General features: G+C 37.0%; 4 non-coding genes across 4 annotated transcripts; 3 read left to right on the plus strand and 1 right to left on the minus strand.

Annotated features, from left to right (window-relative positions):
• Positions 1 to 9,025: 9,025 nt before the first annotated feature.
• Positions 9,026 to 9,097, plus strand: TRNAP-UGG (transfer RNA proline (anticodon UGG)). The gene has a single exon. It is a non-coding gene; the product is annotated as a tRNA-Pro (tRNA).
• A 1,504-nt stretch (positions 9,098 to 10,601) lies between these two features.
• Positions 10,602 to 10,673, plus strand: TRNAP-UGG (transfer RNA proline (anticodon UGG)). Its single transcript has one exon. It is a non-coding gene; the product is annotated as a tRNA-Pro (tRNA).
• Positions 10,674 to 12,119: 1,446 nt separating this feature from the next.
• TRNAP-AGG (transfer RNA proline (anticodon AGG)) lies at positions 12,120 to 12,191 on the plus strand. Its single transcript has one exon. It is a non-coding gene; the product is annotated as a tRNA-Pro (tRNA).
• A 1,069-nt stretch (positions 12,192 to 13,260) lies between these two features.
• Positions 13,261 to 13,332, minus strand: TRNAG-UCC (transfer RNA glycine (anticodon UCC)). The gene has a single exon. It is a non-coding gene; the product is annotated as a tRNA-Gly (tRNA).
• Between the last annotated feature and the right edge of the window lie 3,824 nt (positions 13,333 to 17,156).

Consider the following 17,156-nt stretch of genomic DNA (forward strand, 5'->3'; position numbering starts at 1 on the left):
CTGGTTATAATATAAGTCAGTTATTTATAAGTTGTGCGTTAATTATCGTTTATCATTCTTGAATTGGTATCAGAGCTCGGTTCAAGAACGCGATAATTAACGGCCAACAAAGAAGGTGTTTCGATCAAACAACTTTGGTATTTATACTACCAAAGTTAGTATAAATAGATGTAGAAAGTTAGTGTTAGAAATAACAACACAACAACAAACACAACAATCACCACCATCACTACCAAAGTTATTGTAATTAGTTTTTTGAGTTATATTTTCTGGTTATAATATAAGTCAGTTATTTATAAGTTGTGCGTTAATTATCGTTTATCATTCTTGAATTGGTATCAGAGCTCGGTTCAAGAACGCGATAATTAACGGCCAACAAAGAAGGTGTTTCGATCAAACAAGTTGGTTTGATTTCCCGAAGAAGTTGTTGCCGTGGTTGATCGAACAAGTTGGTTTGATCTCCCTAAGAAGTTGTCATTGTCGACCGCATAGTACGTTCAGTTGTTACTTTATTAAAACAAGTTGGGTTTGAGTAGCCATGGGTGACACGACTCCACCGCTGCCGCCAAAGGGGAAAGAGAACGGGCCATCTTCCGTTCAATGTCCAATGTTAACTGCAACGAACTATACTGTGTGGGCTATGAGGATGAAAGTAGTCCTAAGAGTTCACAAAGTTTGGGACACCATCAACTCGGGTGTCTCTGATGAAGACAAAAATGACATGGCTATGGCCTTGTTGTTTCAATCCATACCCGAAACCTTGATCATGCAAATTGGAGATCAAGAAACTGCTAAAGCCATGTGGGATTCGATTAAAACCCGACACTTAGGTGCCGAACGGGTTAGAGAAGCACGTCTCTAAACCTTGTCAATGGAATTTGACAATATGAAGATGAACGAGTCAGATTCCATAGATAACTTTGCGGGAAAGTTATCGAGCATTGCCTCGAAATCAGCGGCTCTCGGTGAAGTTATAGATGAAGCAAGATTGGTAAAGAAGTTTCTCAAAAGTCTCCCAAGATCGAAGTATATTCAAATGGTTGCTTCGCTTGACCAAATGTTGGATCTCAATAAAACGGGATTTGAAGATGTTGTAGGCCGACTCCGAGCCTATTAGGAGCGAATTCGAGAAGAAGAAATTCAAGGGAGTGACCAAGGTAAACTTTTATTCGGTAAATATGATTCATCAAGTCATAGAAGTTTTGAATCTAATGGGGGACGAGGACGAGGAGGTCGAGGTCGCGGTCGAGGCCGTTTCAATGGCCAATACCGAACCCCTAGTACCGAACAAGGGTCATCAAGTCGGGGAAAAGTAAGGATGAAGAAAGATCGGTCAAAGATTTTATGTTACCGATGTGACCAGTTTGGTCGCTTTGCATCCGGTTGCCCGGACCGAGTTCAAAAGGGTCAAGAAGCAAACAAAACCGAAGCCCGTGAAAATTTTGATGATGCGGCGTATATGCATCAAGTTGTGTTCTTAAATGAACAAAACCTAATACCAAAGAAATACGAGACCGAGCGGGTCGAAGATGATGTATGGTATTTGGATAATGGGGCAAGTAATCATATGACGGGAAACCGGTCATATTTTTTAGAGTTAAACGAGAACATAACCGGGAGGGTTAAGTTCAGAGATGGGTCATTTGTTCAAATCAAGGGAAAAGGCTCAATTCTTTCCAAGGAAAATCGAGTGACCAAGACTTACTAACCGAGATTTATTATATTCCGGAGTTAAAAAAAATATAATAAGTCTCGGTCAAGCAACGGAGTCCGGATGTGACATTCGGATGAAACACGATCTTCTGACCATGTACGATGAGAACGGGAGGTTACTCATGAAGGTCAAGAGATCCGAAAACCGACTCTACAAAATACGAATGAAAATTGGAGCTCACTTGTGTTTGCAATCTAAGATTGAAGATGATGCATGGCGTTGGCACGCAAGACTTGGGCACATCAATTTCGAGTTAATGAAATCGATAGCTAAGAAGGATCTTGTAAGAGGTTTACCACATGTTGAACATGAAAATCAATTGTGTGAATCGTGTTTGGTGGGTAAACAAACGAGACGTTCATTTCCGGCTACATCCTCGTTTAGAGCATCCCAACCTTTGTAGTTAGTTCATGGTGATTTGTGCGGTCCAATAACCCCATCCACTATCTCGGGTAATAGGTATGTCTTTGTTATTATAGACGATTACTCACGATATATGTGGACGTTTTTATTGAAAGAAAAAGGTGAAGCGTTTGAAAGTTTTAAGAGGTTTAAAGCCCTAATCGAGACGGAGGCGGGTTTACCAATGAAAACTCTTCGAACCGATAGGGGAGGAGAATTCACTTCACGTGATTTCAATCGGTTATGCGATGAAAGTGGAATTATTCGGCATTCAACCGCCCCGTACACGCCACACAAAAATGGCGTGGTAGAAAGGCGAAACCGGACTTTAATGGGGATGGTGCCTATTATAAAGGCGATGCATATACCGAATTATATGTGGGGAGAAGCGGTCCGACATTCAACTTTTTTAATCAATCGGGTCCCAACCCGGGCCTTGGTTGATCAAACTCCATATGAACGGTTCAAGAAAAAGAAACCGATTATTGAACACGTTCGAGTATTTGGGTGCATGGCGTATGCTAAAGTTAATAGTGTACATCTAAAGAAACTTGATGATAGGTCAAGACAGCTCGTTTATCTCGGGTCGGAGATGGGTTCAAAAGCATACCGTCTCTTCGATCCGAACACCCGGAAAATTGTTGTTAGTCGAGACGTTGTGTTTGACAAAAACAAAGGGTGAAATTGGGTAAAGAAAGTCGAGAAGAATGACTACGAGCCGAGTATGTTTTCTATTGTTTGGGGGGGGGGGTGCAGTTGACAATGGAACCAGTCAAATCGAGCCCACCATTGAAGAAACGTCTGGAAGCAACCCGGGTAGCCCAAGCTCTGAACCTGCATCGTCGGTTCAACCCGAGTCCAACGACTCAGCCGAACCAGGTCATATCGGGTCTAATTCCTCAACCCACTCTCAAGTCCAGTTGACGAGTAATGGTTCACAGGTCCATTCGGGTGAAAATGAGGCCCAAACGTGTCTAAGACGTTCAACCCGAGTCTCGGTTTTACCAAGAAGATTACAAGAAGATTATGTGTTACATGTTGACTCTGACTATGAGCAGTTGCTTCTTGCATCAAGTGGTGAACCGAGTAGCTATTCTGAGGCTAAGTCGAACCAAGAATGGGTTCGTGCTATGAATACCGAGATTGATTCGATAAACAAGAATGAAATATGGAGGTTAGTCGAACTTCCAAAGGGTGCAAAATGTATCGGGTTGAAGTGGGTGTTTAAAATCAAACGAAATGCGGATGGAATGATAAATAAGTACAAAGCTCGGTTGGTTGCAAAGGGTTACGTGCAACAACTCGGGATTGACTTTGATGATGTTTTCGCTCCGGTAGCCCGAATCGAGACCGTTCGGCTACTAATCGCATTGGCTGCATCTAACGGGTGGGAAATCCACCATCTTGATGTAAAGACGGCCTTTCTACATGGTGAATTGAAAGAAGTTGTGTTCGTTTCTCAACCCGAAGGATACGAGAAAAAAGACGAGGAGGCAAAAGTTTACAAGTTGTCAAAGGCCTTGTATGGGTTAAGGCAAGCTCCCCGAGCTTGGAACACAAAGCTCGATAACATCCTACGAGACATGAAGTTTCAAAAATGTTCCAAGGAACAATCGGTTTACCTAGAGACGGATGGGAAACATTTTTTGATCGTAGCCGTGTATGTGGATGATTTATTTGTGACAGGTACAAGCTCGAGTATAATTTCTGATTTCAAAAAGGGTATGGCGGCCAAGTTTGAGATGTCGGATCTCGGGAAGTTGACCTACTATCTCGGAATCGAAGTAGTCCAACAAGAAGACGGGATAGTAATTACACAAGAAGGATACGCCAAAAGGATTCTAAAGGAGACCGGTATGCAAAACTGTAATCCGTCTCAAGTCCCGATGGATCATGGTGTGAAATACTCAAAAGCCGAGAATGAAGTCGAACTCGATGCAACCGAGTATCGAAAGGTAGTGGGTTGCTTACGGTATTTATTACACACTCGTCCGGATATGGCGTACTCTGTGGGTATTGTTAGTCGATATATGCAAAGCCCACGAGAATCTCATTGTATGGCAATACGACACCTATTGAGATATTTGAAGAAAACGACGAGTTACGGGATCAAGTACGGGAAGAACGGGTCCAAAAGACTTGTAGGTTATAGTGATAGTAGTCACAACATAGATGAGGATGATGGTAGATGTACCACGGGGCACGTGTTTTATTACGGGCAATCTCCAATTACATGGTGCTCACAAAAGCAAGCGACAGTTGCACTCCCATCGTGTGAAGCCGAGTACATGGCGGCTTCAGCAGCCGCATGTCAAGCTGTATGGCTTCGAGAGTTGTTGAGCGAGTTGACTGGAGAAGCGTTGCAGAAAGTTGTGTTGAAAGTTGATAACACGTCCGCAATAGCCCTTGTGAAAAATCTGGTTTTTCACAACCGAACAAAGCATATAAAGTCTCGCTTTCATTTTATCCGAGATTGCTACAACGACGGCGAGGTCGATGTTGAGCACATTAGCGGGAAAGAGCAACGAGCTGATATCCTCACTAAAGCACTCACAAGAATCAAGTTCACGGAGATGCGCGAGTTACTTGGAGTTGAAGACCTTTCTAATCCGAATCAGAAATTAGGGGGGTGAATGTTGGATTAATTTCTATTTCGGGTCGCAAGTCGGTGAACTGGGCCTAAGAGATTTTAACAAGTCGGTTAAAGTCTAAGGGGTATTATGAAACATTCCATATGTTTGGTGGCCAAGTTCACCTTGTTGGCCAAGTTGACCTTGTTGCCCAAGTTGAGTGGTGACCACATATTATGTTTGGTGACCAAGTTGGGTTACTAGTATAAATAGATGTAGAAAGTTAGTGTTAGAAATAATAACACAACAACAAACACAACAATCACCACCATCACTACCAAAGTTATTGTAATCAGTTTTTTGAGTTATATTTTCTGGTTATAATATAAGTCGGTTATTTATAAGTTGTGCGTTAATTATCGTTTATCATTTTTGAGTCTGCATATACGTTACCGAAATAAGCAAACAAAAATCAACACGTCAAGCAGAAACTGTTACCGAACCTGCAGAATAGATCAAAACAGGAAGACACCAAGATATTGTTGAGTGCATCCATGCAGGATTTCGGGATAATAAGTTACAAGTTTCTTGCGCAAGAGATTGTAGCATCAATCTACTCACCGTTAAATGCAGTGATTCTAAACAAGAATAAACAGAAATGGAAAATTATAGAAGTAAGCACATGTCAACATGGTGTCACATACTTGATACTTCAATTAGTTTTTATGTTTCAATCACACTGGTAAAGAACAAAGGCATGCATATAAAGCAAATTGGCATTTGGTTTAGTGGTGTGTTCTTGTTTTGGGTGTGAGAGGTCCCAAATCAATTCTCGGAAAAAAAAAACCCTCTTTAACAAAATCGACTCATTTTTGTATATTTTTTCAACTCATGGTTATGAAAGCTTTTATATTAGGCACCAAATTCAAGTTGGTGAAAAACACTATTTATTTATCAAAATAGGCAATCATAAATCAAACCTGCAGAATTGATCAAATGCAAAAGCTGCTATAATCCTTAAGGATAATGCAATAACTTCTTTAATTATTTGTGTATTTAAAAATATAAACAAAGTTAGATTGTTAACTGCAATAAATTATAATCGAGTATGATTGTATCCTTTCAACAAGCTTAGATCAAAACTAGTTAAACATGGCTATTAATTTCTGTACAGCATGAAGTTAGCCACAGTCAACTAAAACATTTAATAGGGCAATAAAAGAATCATTGACGTTCAGATGACAATCTTCGTGGTAGCAGTTATATTTATTGTGAACGTTGATGGATCTTGTAAGTTTTCAACCAACTGCACCAACAAAGTTACTGTAAATACAATAAAGAATAATGGCATAAAGAAGTGGGCATTTGGGTGCGAGAGGTCCCGAGTTCAACTCTTGGAATGACCCAAAACTTTTTTAGCCGTTTCTTTCATGGGGTGTAACATCCCGTTTTTCTAGTTTCGGTTAATAAAATGAGATTATGAATTATTATGAGTCGGGCTGGTGTTGGGTAAAATGGATATGAGTTATGGACTTGGGCCATGAAGAAAAGAAGGAAAAGACCATGTGCTTAAGCCCATGATCCATAATTATATAAACCTTAATTACCCATTTTCCATTCATTTACACATATTCCATACACCACCAAAACACACTTAACTCTCTCTCATCTTGCTCTCTCTCTCTAGCCGAAATCACCAAGGGAAACCGATCCTGATCCAAGATAATATTAGCATGATATTGAATAAGCTTAAACCTGTTAGATTTAGTTGCGAAACGACGAGCCGACACCTTTAAACCGTTAAAGTCACGAGATCCGGGTGGAATCGGGTATAAACCGAACCTAAGATGAGCTTAGGGGTCACCCTAGCTCAGATCTGGATCGAACGGGATGAAAAACGGTGAAAAATGTGCAAAAATACGTTTTTCCAGCGACGACGGCGCCGGAAAGGCGGCGGGTACGAGGAAGGGAATGTCAGAGAATGTTTCTGACATTCTCAGACCTAACCCTAATTCGTTAACGGAGAGTTACGAATTAGAGGCAATTCGTCAGATGATTCGTTACAAGAAGCTTAACGAACTAACCTTAGTTCGTATCCAGATTCATTAAGGAAAAGATAACGAATTAGCCCCAATTCGTTATAGTCATTCGTTAAAGGAGATAACGAATTAGAAGGTTCAATTTGTTACAGAGGGGTCATTCGTTATAGGGTTCAATTCATTATAAGGACCAGTTCGTTATGAACCATGTAACGAACCAGACCATGTTGAGATAACGAACCAGAATAACGAATCATCTAACGAACTAGATCATGAAAGATAACAAATTAGTTAACGAATCAGGCTTAATTCGTTAGGGCAAATGAGTTAGCGAATTATAAAATAATTTAAAATTCTAATGAAAAATGTGATAAGACAGTTAATGGAAATAAAATTTTTCCAAGCTGACCTGGCAGCTCGACCCCAAACAGAGGCTCTGCCCCTTGGACCCTGCTAGGGGCTGCCGCCCCTAGACCCCGCTGCCAGGGGCGCTACCCCCGGACCCCCGTTCGTTGAGGGTTATAACTAGACTAGAAATGCGATGTGAGTAGTGATAGTTAAATTGATACGTGTAATTGCTATACAGTTAGTCGAGCACAGCTAAGGAAAGGAATAATAATTAACAATGAACGTAATCGAGTTCAGGTGAGTTTCTAGCCCTATTTCCTTATTATGTTTTCGGGGCTGTGTACATACTCGATGTGATTAGTTAATACACTTACCTTAAGTGGTAAGTGTATACCTTATATTATTATGTAAAGATAAATGCTTGACGGTGCGTAAACGATCTTTGGATATTGCATGTACCGTCGGGTGATGATTTGGAGATATGAACAATACGTATATAAAATATGAATGACTGCTTGTTGGTACGCGAACGATCTTCGGATATTGCACGTACTGTCAAGTTATAATGTTATGTATAATGTACGAATGGTACGTATGTATGTTATGAAGGAATGTAAGAGATAACCAGGTACAGAAGAAAGGGACTGAGCCCTAACAATACTCAAGGTAGAGAAAGGACCGAGCCCCTTTATAAATCTCGAGGCAGAAATGAACTGGGCCCTAATAATACTCAAGGCAGAAAAAGGGACCGGACACTAATAATATCCAAGACAGAATAGAATAATGTAAAGTAGAATTTAGAATAAAGTATGAAGGTAAATATGTATATTATGAACGAATTATGAAAGTATGAATTACGTATGAAAGTACGTAGTTATGAATGTATTGAATGTTGCATGATTAACTAGAACTCACTCAGCGTAGCTGACTTTTAGTATGCACGCAGGCTAATCGATTGAGACAGTTGGCTTGAGGAAGACACATGACGGGATCCGAAGAGGCTGGCATCTGGAGTTTTGTCGTGATGTTTGAAATACTATGTTTTATGTTATGTTTTTAAAAGACAAGTTATGGATGTATGTAATGAATGGTTGACTTTTATGTTATTCCGCGAAAGTTTTTATTAACTCTAATATTTAGAACTGTGTGAGTAAATCCAACGATAAAGTGAGGCACCGGTAACGGGGCCTTACATGGGGTTGTTTGGCTTTTGTCTTATTATTGTGTATTGACAAATAAACTTGGCATGCCCATAACCGGATTAGGACATGTAACTGCATTACTTTTTGCCAAATTCTTAGGCACCAAGTTGGTGAAAAGTTGGCGACCAGAATAAGCAACACATAAACCTAAAAGTGTTTATGGTACCAAAGATTTCATGTATTATTCAGTAATAAGTCATCCCTTATACAGGATTAGAGATTCAATCATAAACATAACACAATGTTCTAAATATGGATTATGAAATACTTATTCATATACAATTCAATATTGTCAGAATATAAACTAAATATATCTTCTAATAATACCAACATATCAAGCTAAAACAGTTATCAAACCTGCAGAACAGATCAAAAACAGTTATCAAACCTACATGATTTCTTTATAATAAGAGAATTTTGCTATATTATGAATCTTTTCATTTATTGTACCAAGGCTCGTAAAGAGGTTTTTCATGGTCTTTCTACTTTTCAAGTAACTAGCTATGCTGCCAAAAAAGTTTTTAAGCTTTTGTCTCTAATGAAGTATGTAAGTGTCTCATTTGAGCATACATATATATTATTGTTTAACCAAACAACTTTGAAAAACATCTGCGCAGAATCTGAAATATCCATATGACCTTTGAAAATTTCAAACAAAAACTTAGCAGCAATTCTACACCTGAGTTTATAGCATAAAGTCTAGTTCACACATGGTGATTATAGATAAGAAAACAGGCAGATAAAGCAAGTGGGCGTTTGGTCTAGTGGTATGATTCTCGCTTTGGGTGCGAGAGGTCCCGAGTTCGATTCTCGGAATGCCCCCTTTTTTTGTAAACATTCAACTCTATTAGACTATTTTTGAAAGTGCCACTACCTTTTTGTAACTCAAGAAGACTTTTGGAAACAAAACTACCTATTATAGTGATCTCATCCTACGCAGTCGATATGACCGATATATCATTGATATATCGGTTATCGGTCCCTTGGCGATATATAAATCAGAATATCGGTACCGATAATATCAACGATATTGACTGATATTGGACTAATATTTGACCGATATTCCCGATATCAGTGTTTTAAGTCTTAATTATCAACTTTTAGTGTTTTAGGTCTTAATTATCAACTTTTAGTGTTCAATGTTAGTGTTTTAAGTCTTAATCTATTCTTACTTGCTACGATTGTTAGTGTTTTGCAATTTGCAAGTGATTAATTTGTTAATGGTGTGAGACTATACTGAATTATTAGTATTAAATTGCTATATATATGAATTTTACATGATATTAAAATTACCGATATCCCACCGATATCCTTGACCGATATCCGATATTTTTCCGCATTAACTGCTTAGATCTCATCTGCTACAAACATGTGCTTCTACACCTGAAAAGGGTCTCAAAATTTCAAATCATAACAAGCATATGTGACTTCACTACCAGATTAGGTAAATGTAACTTCATATTTCTTTCCCAGGAATCTTAGGCACCAAGTTGGTGAAAAGTTGGCAACTGCCTTACCAGAATAAGCAAATATAGGCAAGACTCATACTAAAACAGTTGAACTAAAGTCAACTGAAGACTTTTGAAACAAATCTACCGACTACATTGATGGTATATGCCAAAAACAGATGCTTGGATATGTGACAAGATTCATTGTCAAAAATTCAACTTGTAGATACAGCAATCTATAATTCTATATTTAGGCTCCGAGTTGATAAAAAGATGCATCTTTTTTTCATGAATAAGAATCAAAAGTCAAAAGATCAAGATAATCCTATCTTCAAAGGTTAATTTTCTTTGGCAACCAAACTTCTGAATTTACAAGTTACAAAGTATCGTTTAAACTATTCTCTATATACATTCACAAAACAAACTTGTGCGTTCAAGATATTCAATCCTCTGCCTAGAAATTGCTAGTTTGCCAATTACTCTAATGACATTTTTCAAAAGTGCAATCTTAAACTTCAGAAAAAAATAATACTACATATATGTTCTACAAATGTGTAAATTGCAAACAAAGTTTGTTTCAGAGAGTATTCTGCAAATGGTTAATTCCTTGATTTACAAGTTTGGTAAATTAAGGGTATTTTAGGGATTACTAATTAATGTGTATTAGTAATCAGGTTTATTTCAAATTCAAGTTTAGATATCGATAGAGGTTGTATCTAATAAGAAGTTTGAGCCTAACTAGGATTGGTTAGCTTATATAAACCATGTAATCAAGTTTTTAAGTTTAGTTTTCTTGAACAATAATATTTGATAGTTTTCTTGAATCACACCTATGAAAGTTGACTTAAAAGCATGAAATGCATACACAATAAGCAAGTGGGCATTTGGTCTAGTGGTATGATTCTCGCTTTGGGTGCGAGAGGTCCCGAGTTCGATTCTCGGAATGCCCCATGTTTTTTGACAAATCAACACATTTTATTGAAAAATTTATGAGTCAATATTTTATTTTTATTCTATTACTAATGTAGTCTGAATACAATAGAAGACTTTTTGAAACAGATCTATCAATTAAAGTTATATATATATATGCCCAAGCATATACTTGTAGATCTGACAAAATCCTTTGTCAATGAATTCAGCACATAGATCGGGAAACTTATGTTAAGAACAGACGAAACTTCGTTACCAGAATAAGCAATCATAAACCAAAACTTAAAAGTGATTCTATTATTTCAGAAGATAGCTACCATTTAAACATGTAATTAGATATGTATTTTCAAAACACACTCGTGTGTTTGGTGTACTCAAATCACTGCTGGTAGATGTTATAGTAACAACATTATAAAGGTTTTCTGTTTTCGCCAAGGCTCTAGATGTCTTAGTCACAAGTAAAAAAACAGTTGACTATATGTTAGTTTGAGACATAGTTATCAAATGAGTTAGGCGCACTTAAGGCGCATAGGCCTCTCTGAGGGCCTAGGCGCAAAAAATAGTGTGTACCTCAAAAAAAATAAGCGCACTTAAATTAAAAATTGGAACAGAAAATTGTAATGGAAAATATCACTTTTTTCAAATACCAAAATATTTCAAAACCATAATCCTCAAAACAACCAAATTGTTCATACTTGAAATTCTGATATATCCAAACTGTTCAGACTTGAAATTGAAATTTTCATAAAATAATAAATATTAAAACAAAAGCCAAAAGACCAACCAAATTGTTCATACTTGAAAATGAAAATTTCATAAAATAATAAAACTATTAAAACAAAAGCCTAAAGATCTTGATTTGTGATTTGAGTAAGCAATGTGTTCATTATAATAAGAGAGATTGGAGTTCATTTTGTTAATTTGCTGAATTTTAGGTAAGTTGTTTAAATGGATTAAGTGCTAAATCAAAGAAAACCAAATAAAATCAAGGTAAAAAATAAAAAAGAATCAAAAAAATTCTGAATTGCTGATTTTTCTCCTAAAATTGCGCCTCCAGTGAAGGAAGTAGCTATAACATCGACTCGCTCTAAATAATCGCCAAGGCGCACCGCTTTTAATAACTATGGTTTGAGACAACTATAACACTGCACTTAACGTTGGTAGCAATACAATGATCTTTGTTTCTTAAGGTCACGTAGCATTTTAAAGAAAAAGGAACCAAGACCTCCTGCAACAGAGACCGTAGCCTCATGCTACTAACAGTTAAATGCACTTATTCTAAATAAGAATATACAAAAGTGACTACATATACAATGTAAAGGATATAAACAAAGTTAAACCGTCAGCTGCATTGAATGGGCATTTGGTGATAGCAGTTATTACATTGATGGAATCTTTTAAGTTTTCAATCAATTGCACCAACTAAGTGACTGTTAATTCAGTAAAGAATGATGATATAAACAAGTGGGCATTTGGTCTAGTGGTATGATTCTCGCTTAGGGTGCGAGAGGTCCCGAGTTCAATTCTCGGAATGCCCCATTTTTTTATATACTACCACAACTTATCTTGACTTTTTGTCCAAACTAAGAAGATATTTTAGATTTTTAATAATATTCATAGACCGTGGAGTCATAACATTACTATTCATGACCTGTTGGACACGACTAAGTAGCTCCACAGTCTCAGGCGCTAGGAAGCCACGATTTATGAATGTTATTTTAAGCGACTTAGATTTGCTATCCAAAAAGAGCTAGCGGCACAGCTTGTTGTCCGTTTGCTTCTTTATCGATCGATGTAAACACAACTACCTTTTAATGAATGGAAAGTAAATGAGTTTTAAATTATTCTGAGCCGATGAGGTTGTTTTAATCATTTTAGTAATCATACATTTCTGAATCTAACAACATCCTTGCAAATGTTCCTAGTTTATATAGAAGTTATTATTATCCTATTATAGACAACCAAGCACATATGCATATTATTATATCAAATCCTCACATAACAGATTGTGAACTAATTTCATAGAACCCTAGGTGAGCTTGTGCTAAACTGCTAATTAATAAACATGTATGAATAGATGCTAAATAATTAATAGCAATTAAATCGTGAGAATGAAGATACACAGCATATGTACTTTGTGCTCTTTCCAAATCAACAAATACCTAATCATTTGTGAATACGCATTAATGAATGAAATTAGAATAGAAGCTGCAGCAATTTAGGTTATCAGGGCACGCCTTTCTTTTGGAAGTGACTGGTCTAATCTAAAAGTTCGTAATTAATTAAAGTGAAGCATTCAAAATTAAGCAGAAAAACATGAAGAAGAAGAAGAAGAAGAAGAAGCAGTGATTGTGATTGTGACCTGTAGCATCATCGATAGCCGTCCGATTGTATTGTATTGTATTGTATTGTATTGTATTGGATAACTAAAAAGCGTTTGTATGGTTTGAACTTTGAAGAGGCCAATTCGCAATGTAGCAACCAGACAAAACTGGAATCCTTTTGACTTTTTTATTTTTTTCTTAATTACGCGCCAAAACGAAAAGAATCATGTTGTAATTTTAGCGGTTAAAAATGTGGGGATAAAATATATAATATAAAAAAGCTTGCGTTTGCCGGAAGTCGAACCCGGGTCTATTGCTTGGAAGGCAATTATCCTAACTGTTGGACTACAAACGCTCATATGTTATCTTTGTCGCTGCTCGAATATTAATTTCACCAGATATACATGTCACACTTCAAAATTCATTTCGTCAGTTTTTATTTATAAACACGTGAAGGCTTGTGTCGGGAATCAACACGCCTTCATTCCTTTTGTCATTGATACATTCGGGACTCTTGTCCCAGATGCTGCTACGTTTATGAAAAGAGTTCAACGGGTCGTGCACAATAACTCGTCGACGCCGAAGAGGGTAGCGACGCAACTTGTTACCCACTTATCCGGTTCTCTATTGTAGTTTTGATCTTTTTATTGCTATGAATAAATATGAAACTTATAAGTTGTAAAGAAGATTTTAAATCCCTAAACTTTCAATGGTTTGCCACGCCTAAAAAGGGAAACCTTATTTGGTTGGATTAAGATTTTAAAACTTGATACAAAATCATTATAAACTAATTAACACATTAAAGAAAATGATCTTGTAAAGTCAATAACATTATTAATTCTTATAAACCCAGTTAACCAAATGAAAGGCAGAGAGGAGAGTAACAGATAAGATGAAGATGAACGAGAGAGAGGAGAGTATATGAATATATGATACTTACGTTTGTAATGTGTGGCTAAGAAAATAGATGTAAAGATAAATGTGTGACTGAAAATTAAGTATTTCATGAATTTGGTTTTTAATATATATATTAGCCAAAAACTATTTTTCTTAAATCAAGTCCATTACTCCATCAACCAAGTAAAGTGTTTAACAATTCAAGCACTTAAAATAAATTAGCAACCACTTTGAAGGACAATGCGACAATCGTCGTTGCCAATGTTGGGTTTACACCACACCACATACACAACGGAAAACTTTTAAACCATTTCATCATTCTTTACACAACGAAAGACTTTAAATCAATTTCAAAACATTTATAACTTTTAACGTTGAAGATCTAAAAAACCAAATATGTTTTCTAACATATGAAGTACATGCCCTTGTCACATAGCCCATACGCCACATCAGTGTCCACCTGGCACACCCTAAAACAAGTACTAAAACAAGTCTACACTGTCATTTTCTAACATAGGATGTACATGTCCTTGTCCTTTTCATATAGCCCATATGCCATATCACTGTCCACCTAACACACCCTAAAATACGTACTAAAACAAGTCTGCAATGGTGAGTCCATCAAAAGAATTTAAAGTAACTTGCAACAAAAGTTCAATAATATTTATAAACTTCTATTTATTTTATACAGACCCAACCATTTAACTTATTACTAATCGGTCCGTAATAGCACATACAACGGCTATCAATCAACAGATATCAAATACAACAATCACTTAAAACTCGAGTTTTCGCCATTTAACCCCCAAACCTTTACCATTTCATTTACCAAAAACTTCCCATTATAGATAAGTTTATAGGAAAAGTTTTTAACTACAACAAATTCAAAATTTGGTAAATCACACACTCTATTACAGTATTACACTATTACCCAAGTAGAAGAAAAAATAAAAATAAAAAGAAAAAGAAAAAGAATAGCTATATTTTGGGTAGTCGGGCCGGGTATCACCTAATACTATACACGAACCAGTAACAAAAATTCTAATAGAGGATATTAATGCTCAGCGTGTCCTTTATATGGATTGAAGAGTTCTTGTGTGTACCAATTGAAGCATTACCAGAATAAGTAAACAATACCAACACGTCAAGCTGAAGCAATTACCGAACCTGCATAACAGACCAAATCTGGAAGATGATAAGATGCTTGTTTAAGTTTTTAACAGACCAAATCAGGATTAAACGCTACAAACTTCTTGCTTCAGAGATTTTAGCATCAAGTTACCAACTGTTAAATGCTGTGATTCAAAACAACAATATAAAATATTAAATGGAAAATTATACATGTAAGCACAGCATGGTCTCAAATTAGAGGGGGCAATTCTGACCCAAAGTCATTTAATTGGGTCAGTTTGGGTTAAATTTAAAACCTTTTGGGTTGAAATGGGTTGGGTAATTTAATTGTAAGGGTTGAAATGGGTTAAATATGAAAAATCGTTTAAGAATGACGGGTCAAATTGGGTTGATAGTTTTATTAGAATGGGTTGTTTAGGGTTAGGGAATAGATCTCCAGTGAAAACCATGGGTTCGTGACTTCATCAGTTCATCAGTTCATCTTCGCCTCAGCAGATTCAATCACCGTCAGCCCCGCCGTCGCCGCCATTCGACGTCCAATCACCACCGCCGTGGGTAAATTCTTCCGGTATGGATTCATGTTCGGCAGAGAAACCTCACGGAAGGAATTAGGCGATCTTATCGCAGATCTTCGCCGATCAAATCCTGATTCATCGTCTTCTAATCCTCCACACTCCTGATTCGGTAACCTTTTCGATTTCAATTCGGTAACTTATAATATCCTATTGTTATACTAAAGCAGCAGGTGCAACTGCTCATTTATTGAATTAGATTAGTAGTATTTAACTTACTAATTGATTTATTTAATTGCAATGTACCTTTATAACTGTATTATTGTGGTCTACTTTAACTTAGATTGTTCAAATTGCCACTTTTTTTTTCTGTCAGGGATTAGAGCACACATGAAAACCGAACCAAAAACCGAAATGTTGACTTTTGTTAATATTTTTTACATGACTTTTGGTAGGTCAAGATTCAAGAATATTTGGCGATATGTCAAGCAACACTGGTTTTGATCAACATAGTATAGGTGAGGAACGAGATGATGAAGTTAATTCAAATGATTCAAGTAAACGTTCTTATGTTTGGACTACTTTGGTTGCGTAATGGTTGAACCTGATGGGACGAGAAAGTAAGTTGTAAAGCGTGTGGACAGAAGTACAAGGTTGGTTCAAATTTGGGAACATCGAACTTAAAACGACATATCCCTAAGTGTTTTGATATTGATGAGCTAGGTCCACCAATAAAGCGCGCCCCTTTAGATCTAGAAATGTATAAAGAGAAGATAGCAATTTCAATCATCAAACATAACTACCCTTTTAGTTATGTTGAACATGAGGGAACACGAGATTTGCATAAATTCTTACATCCTGATGTGAAGGACATGACAAGAAACACTGCAAAGTCGCATATCTTAAGAGTATATGATCGGGAGAAGATGATTCTTAAAGATAAATTACAAAGCATAACTAGTAGGATATGTTTGACTTCTGACTTATGGACTTCTCTCACGACGGACGGATATATGGCATTGACAGCTCATTATGTTGATGAGGATTGGGTTCTAAGAAAAAAGGTACTAAATTTTAGATTTATACCTCCTCCACACACTGGTTTCATCATAGCAGAGCACATGATCAACTTTTTAGCAGAATGGGGTATTGAGAAAAAGATTTTCACAGTAACACTAGATAATGCAAAGTATAATGATGTTTTGGTATCTTCTTTGAAAAGTCATTTGCGTTTGAATAACGTATTAGTAGAGGTGGCAATTGGGTTGGGTTGGGTCGAAACGGGTCATGGGTCGGAACTGAACTAAAAAAAACCGCTTAAACGAACTGTTACACCGCTGAAACGAACTAAAAAACCGCTTAAACGAACTGTTACACCGCTTAAGCGAGCTGTTACGCGCTGAAACGAACTGAAAAACCGCTTAAGCGAGCTGTTACGCGCTGAAACGAACTGAAAAACCGCTTTAAACGAGCTGTTACGCGCTGAAACGAACTGAAAAACCGCTTAAGCGAGCTGTTACGCGCTGAAACGAACTGAAAAACCGCTTAAGCGAGCTGTTACGCGCTGAAACGAACTGAAAACCGCTTAAGCGAGCTCTTACGCGCTGAAACGAACTGAAAAACCGCTTAAACGAGCTGT

The sequence above is a fragment of the Bidens hawaiensis genome, unplaced genomic scaffold, assembly GCF_021521415.1.
Source record: "Bidens hawaiensis isolate Kalapana, Puna unplaced genomic scaffold, B.hawaiensis_p1.1 tig00053018_1, whole genome shotgun sequence".
Taxonomy (NCBI): Eukaryota; Viridiplantae; Streptophyta; class Magnoliopsida; order Asterales; family Asteraceae; genus Bidens; species Bidens hawaiensis.